This window comes from Cucurbita pepo, chromosome 16 (genome assembly GCF_057944985.1).
Source record: "Cucurbita pepo subsp. pepo isolate OVF chromosome 16, ASM5794498v1, whole genome shotgun sequence".
NCBI classification, from domain to species: Eukaryota; Viridiplantae; Streptophyta; class Magnoliopsida; order Cucurbitales; family Cucurbitaceae; genus Cucurbita; species Cucurbita pepo.
In genome coordinates, this window is record NC_141813.1 from 3,903,395 (window position 1) to 3,909,814 (window position 6,420).

The window sequence follows — 6,420 nt, forward strand, 5'->3', positions numbered from 1 at the left end:
TAAAACAGGTTGAAAACAAAGTAAAATATTTTCTCGAAATAAAAAAAGAATTCAAATATAATAAACATATATATTTACATTATATTCGAAATAGAGTTTATAGGTTCATAGTACAAAATAAGGGAAATGTTGAAAAAAATAATTTGTACAAAATAAGGGAAATGTTGAAAAAAATAATTTTAAAACATAAAAAATAGTTGGTGTTGACTAATTGTAAGTTTTTAACCATGTTCATAGTGGGTGCTTAATGAAAGATATGGAAAACATGGAGTGAGTACAAAGTTGACTAATTGTAAGTTTTTAACCATGTTCATAGTGGGTGCTTGGATACCACACTCTTTTCTTAATGTACATGGAATCGGTAATTATTCTTATTTCTTTTCCCTTTAGACACTCGGTGGTCGGGAGTAAGGTAATTATTCTTATTTCTTTTCCCTTTAGACACTCGGTGGTCGGGAGTAAGGTAATTATTCTTATTTCTTTTCCCTTTAGACACTCGGTGGTCGGGAGTAAATCGAACAAAGTGTCTGTCCAAAATAAAAGGGCCCAACCAGATTTGAACTAGTGACCTCTTAATCTGCAGTCAAATGCTCTACCACTGAGCTATGGACCCATTTTGCATGATTTCAACTTTAGTGACTCATTCTACAGAGTGTCAATCCAAAAGTGTAAAAAGTGTCTGTCCAAAATAAAAGGGCCCAACCAAGTTCAAACGGGTGACCGGTCAAATTCTCTACCACTGAGCCATGGATCCATTTTGTAGGATTTTAACCTTAGTGACCCCGTAGACATAGTGTCGGTCCAAAAAGTGTAACAAATTTCTATCCTAGATAGAAGGGCCCAACTAGGTTCGAATTGGTGACCTCTTGATCTGCAATTAAATGCTCTAACATTGAGCTATGGTCCCATTTTGTATGATCTCAATCTTAGTGACCCCTTCTACAGATTATCGGTCCAAAAGTGACCCTACCGAATCGACTATGGACAAATTTTGTATAAATTGGTGGATTACCTATCGGGAATTAAACACAGGTCGTTAGATTCAAAGTCGAAAGTGCTAACCACTACACCATAGAACCACTCGTTAAACTTTATTTTGGCAGCGATTTTGATAAGCGTCAACAACGCTGGATTTTGCAAAGCTAGAGGTCGTAGTATGCTTACAGACTTTCACAAGGTGTTTTCAACTTCTTTTATAGGTAATTGAACTTTTGAGTCCATGTTGGATTAGTATGAGTTTAAGAAGACAGAGGAGAGAAGAGAGACTTTGTTAGAAACTCACCCATAGGTAATCTCCCAAGATGTTTTCAACTTCTTTTATAGGTAGAATTTTAAATCAAACCACAACAAAATTTACTTCTATCTAGCAAAATTATTTTTTGTTTGAAACAAGATTATAGATAAATTTAAAATCCAAGAAAACGGATCTGAGTTTGATATTATTTGATTTTGGGTATGGACACAACTAGGTATGGACACAGCTAGCTGATTTCTTTTGATTATATTAATGAATGTATGTAGATGTTTAAAGTGTTGATCTTAATGGTTTTAGAAAATATCAACACATCATCAATATAAACTATCGAATTTTTTTGAAAGGATTGAAAATATCATTCATAATCTTCTGAAACTCTGATGGAGCGTTTTTTAGCCTAAATGACATGACGTTCCCCTCATATTTTCTAATTGGACATTAAATGCTATTTTATATTTGTCCTTTTAAGAAATTAGAATTTTTCGAAATCCCAATTTCATGTCGAATTTTATAAAAACATTTGACTCTAAATTCTTTTTATCAAATCATTTTGGTTTTGGATTGGATATCTTATTTATTCTAAAGCCTTATTCAAAGATTTGTAGTTAATTACTGGTATCAGAATTTCTAGTTTTTTTTCACCATGTTGTTAACCTAAAATGTCAGAATTTCTGCTCTTTGGAGACCTTATCAGTTTCCTCTACAAAATATCACCTAAAATGTCACAGTATTTAGTGTTTGATACTTTTTGACTTAACCATAGGGTTCTATTTACGGTGAACTTGTGATTATTTTTGTCAAATTATATATTTGAATTCCTAATACATTAAGATATAATATCTTATTTAAATAATATTAAAATGTGGTAGAATATCATAATATATGTTTAATTAATATGAATATCATTCAAATTTCAAATATATATTTTTATTTAATGTTTATGATACACATCAATTATTTTAATATTTAACATATCAAATACGTTAATATGTTTTGATATTATACTTCAAGACTATAGGAACTTTCTCAGAGGACCTGAGAGTTACATCGGCCCACAATGCATCTCATGGACGATGCAAAACTATGGTGGCGCTTGAAGGTGAATTGTATAAAAAACTGGTCACGCACCAAAAAATTATTGGAAGACCATTGATGGAATTGAAGCAATCGACGCTCCCCTGTATGGGTTTCCAATCAAAGACCTAATGTTTGATGTTGACTCTTTTGAAGAAAGAGTCACGTGATCGAACAACAAGAAACGTGGCGGTATCTCTGAGAACTCTATCACACACATAAAAAAAACGTGTCGAAGACATTACACAGAAAATCTGGCTTTCATCGAGGAGACCCGAGTTTGATTCTCAACAATGAAATTTTATTTTCTTATTTCTTTTATTTTATAGTTTCATCTTTTGTCACCAATTATATTTAAACTTTACCTAGGTTTGAGAAGCACAATAATGGGTGAGTTCAATAGTATCTTAAATTCAAAAGACTTTTATGAACTTGATTTGAGAGATACTATAATGGTCAAGTTCAATAGTACCTTAGATTAAAAAGACTTTTATGAACTTTGAACCTTTAATAGTGTTATGTCATAGATATTTGGTTCAATTTCAACAAGTGAGGTTGAGGTCATTCAAATGGTTAATGTGATAATTCGGTCATTTTCAAGGTCTCATTTGTTGAATGCCATCATCGCTGAGATGACTGAAATGAGCACCAGAGTGAGTTTGACAAGGAGGGTCGTAGAGAACCACACCCCAAGCCAAGCTCATGTTGGGCTTAACAAACTGAAAATCCAAAAACACAAACCCTTAAATGGGAACCAGGATGCTAAGGAATTAAAAAAAACTTTATTTTTGACGTTGAACACTACTTGAAGGTTACAGGAACTTGCTCATAGGACCTAAGAGTTACGTTGGCCACAATGCATCTCAAGGACGGTAGCGCTCGAAGGTGGATGATATAAAAAATGGGTCATGCACCATAAACTCATGGGAAGACCGTTGAGGGAATCGATGCAATCGATGCTCCCCTTGATGGGTTGCAAATTAAAGACCTGACGTTTGATGTTGACTCTTTTGAAGAAAAAGCCACACGATCGAACACCTCGAAATGTCGTGGTAGCTCTAAGAACTCTATTATACGACCTGAGAGTTGAGGGCTACAGGAACTTTCTCATATGACCTGGGAGTTACATTAGCCACAATGCATCTCATGGACGAAGCAAAACTATGGTAGTGCTCGAAGGTGAATGGTATAAAAAATGGGTCATGCACCATAAACTCATGGGAAGATCGTTGATGGAATCGATGCAATCGACGCTCCCCTGGATGGGTTGCCAATCAAAGACCTAACATTTGATATTGACTCTTTTGAAGAAAGAGCAACACAATCGAACAGCTCGAAACGTCGCGGTAGCCCTGAGAACTCTAACACACATAGGGAAGGACGTGTCGAAGAGTTAGACACTAAGCAAAAGATCATGCAAAAACTCTTCAGCGATCTGACAAAAGACTTCAGGACATCTACACCAAAAATCCATTGTCGTCCAGCGGTTAGGATATCTGGCTTTCACCTAGGAGACCTGGGTTCGATTCCCGGCAATGGAATGTTATTTTCTTATTTCATTTTATTTTACAGTTTCTATCATGAACTTCGTACCTTTGTCAGAGTTATGTTATAGATATTTTGTTCAATTTCAAATGGTTAATGCGATAATCCAGTCGTTTTCGAGGTCTCTCTTGTTGAACGACATCATGGTTGAGATGAGCAGGTGATTCAAATGGTTAATGCGATAATCCAGTCGTTTTAGAGGTCTCCCTTGTTGAACGACGTCATGGTTGAGATGAGCACTCGAGTGAGTTTGACAAGTTGGGCTGTAGAGAACCACACCTCAAGCCAAGTTCATGTGGGCTTAACAAACTTAAAATCCAAGAACACAACCCCTTAAATGTAAACCGGGATGCTAAGGAATTAAAAAGCTTTATTTTTTACGTAGAACAATACTTGAAGGTTACTGTTACTTGCTCATAGGACCTAAGAGTTACGTTGGTCGCAATGCATCTCATGGACGATGCAAAACTATGGTGGCGCTCGAAGGTGAATGCTATAAAAAATGGGTCATGCACCATAAACTCATGGGAAGACTATTGATCCAATCGATGCAATCGACAATCCTTTGGATGGGTTGCCAATCAAACACCTGATGTTTAATGTTTAATGTTTGATGTTTGATGTTTGATGTTTACCATTTTAGTGTTATGTTATAGACATTTGGTCAAGTTCAACAAGTGGGGTTGAGGTGATTCAAATAGTTAATGTCACTTTATTTGATTCAAATTGTTAATGTGATAATCCAGTTGAATAGTTACAGGTGCGGTGAATGTGGAGATTAAACACGTGACCTTCTGAGCTATCCCTGCTAACATTAAAAATAAAAATTCATAAGTAAAGCTATTTCCAATAATTCATTATATTTTAAAAAGAAATAATAATCAACTAAACTATAAGGTGCAATGAATGCAGATCGAACCAAGACCTCCAATATTCAATCTAATGCTCTCCCAACTAAGCCATCCCAGATAACATAAAAAATTAATAATCACAAGTTTTAGATTGAATAGGCAAGTTATGCAACTTAGTCAACCTATGCCAGTTGGATAAAAAACGGTATTTCCACTAATTCATTATATTTTAAACATAAATAATCACTAATTTTGGAAAGAATAGTCAAATTATGCAATGTGAACCAAGTGCGGTGAACGTGGATCGACTGACCTTCGGATCTTCAGTCTGACGCTCTCCCAACTGAGCTATCCCCGCAATCATTAGATATGAAAATTCATCAGTAAAGATATTTTCGCTGATTCATTGAGATTTCAAAAGAAATAATGACTAATTTTTGTATTGAATAGTTAGGTCATGCAAATAGAAACAGGTGCGGTGAACATGGAGATCGAACACGTGACCTTCAAATCTTAAATATGACGCTCTCTAAACTGAGCTATCCGTGCTAACATTAAAAATGAAAGTTTTTAAGTAAAGATATTTTCGCTAATTAATTTAAATTTTAGAAAGAAATGATCACTAATTTTAGATTGAATAGTCAAATTGTGCAACGTGAACCATGTGTGGTGAACGTGGATCAAACACGAGACCTTCAAATCTTCAATCTAACGCTCTCTCAACTGAACTATCCACACTACTCTTAGAAATGAAAATTCATCAGTAAAGGTATTTTCGCTACTTCATTGAAATTTTAAATAGAAATAATCACTAATTTTTAATAAGATATTCAAGTTATCCAACTTGTATAAGGTGCGGTGAACTAGAACACGTTAGGTATTTCTGATAATTCATTGAGATTTCAGAAAGGAATAATGACTAATTTTAGATTGAATAGTCGGGTTATGCAACTAGAATCAGTTGCGGTGAACGTGGAGATCAAACACGACCTTCAAATCTTCAGTCTGACGCTCTCCCAACAGAGCTATCCCCGCTAATATTAAAAATGAAAATTCATAAGTAAAGGTATTTCCCCTAATTCATTATGTTTAAAAAAGAAATAATCACTAATTTTAGATTGAATAAGCAAGTTATGTTTTTAGATTGTATAGTCAGGTAATAAACTTGTATTAGGTGCGTTGAATGTGGATAAAACACGTGTGACCTTCAAATCTTCAGTCTAACAATCTCCCAACTAAGCTACTCTTGCTAACATTAAAAATGAATATTCATCAGTAAACGTATTGGGTACACTTCTGGAAATTCAACAAAAGGCAATAGTATTAGACCGAGATGCCAGATTTAAATCTCGCTTCTGGAAAATTCAACAAAAGGCATTGGGTACGCAGTTATAGTATGACATTCCACCCATAAATAGATGGTCAAACAGAAATGCTCAAGTAAATATTGGAAGACATGTTGAGGGTATATGTGATGGATTTTGCAGGAAGCTAGGATAAGTACCTACCCCTTATGAAATTCGCTTATAATAATACTTGCCAAGCCACCATAAAAATGGCCACATACGAGGTTCTTTATGGACGAAGATTTCGATCCCCTATCTTTTCGAAAGAAGGGGGGCAAACGACAACTATTGGGCTAGAGCTGGTGCAAATTACCAACGCCGCAGTCCAGAAGATTAAAGCTAGGATACA

General features: G+C 35.0%; 2 non-coding genes across 2 annotated transcripts; one reads left to right on the forward strand and one right to left on the reverse strand.

Moving 5' to 3' along the window:
- Nucleotides 1-541: 541 nt before the first annotated feature.
- TRNAC-GCA (transfer RNA cysteine (anticodon GCA)) lies at nt 542-613 on the reverse strand. Its single transcript has one exon. It is a non-coding gene; the product is annotated as a tRNA-Cys (tRNA).
- Nucleotides 614-3,798: 3,185 nt separating this feature from the next.
- Nucleotides 3,799-3,870, forward strand: TRNAE-UUC (transfer RNA glutamic acid (anticodon UUC)). The gene has a single exon. It is a non-coding gene; the product is annotated as a tRNA-Glu (tRNA).
- Nucleotides 3,871-6,420: the final 2,550 nt, after the last annotated feature.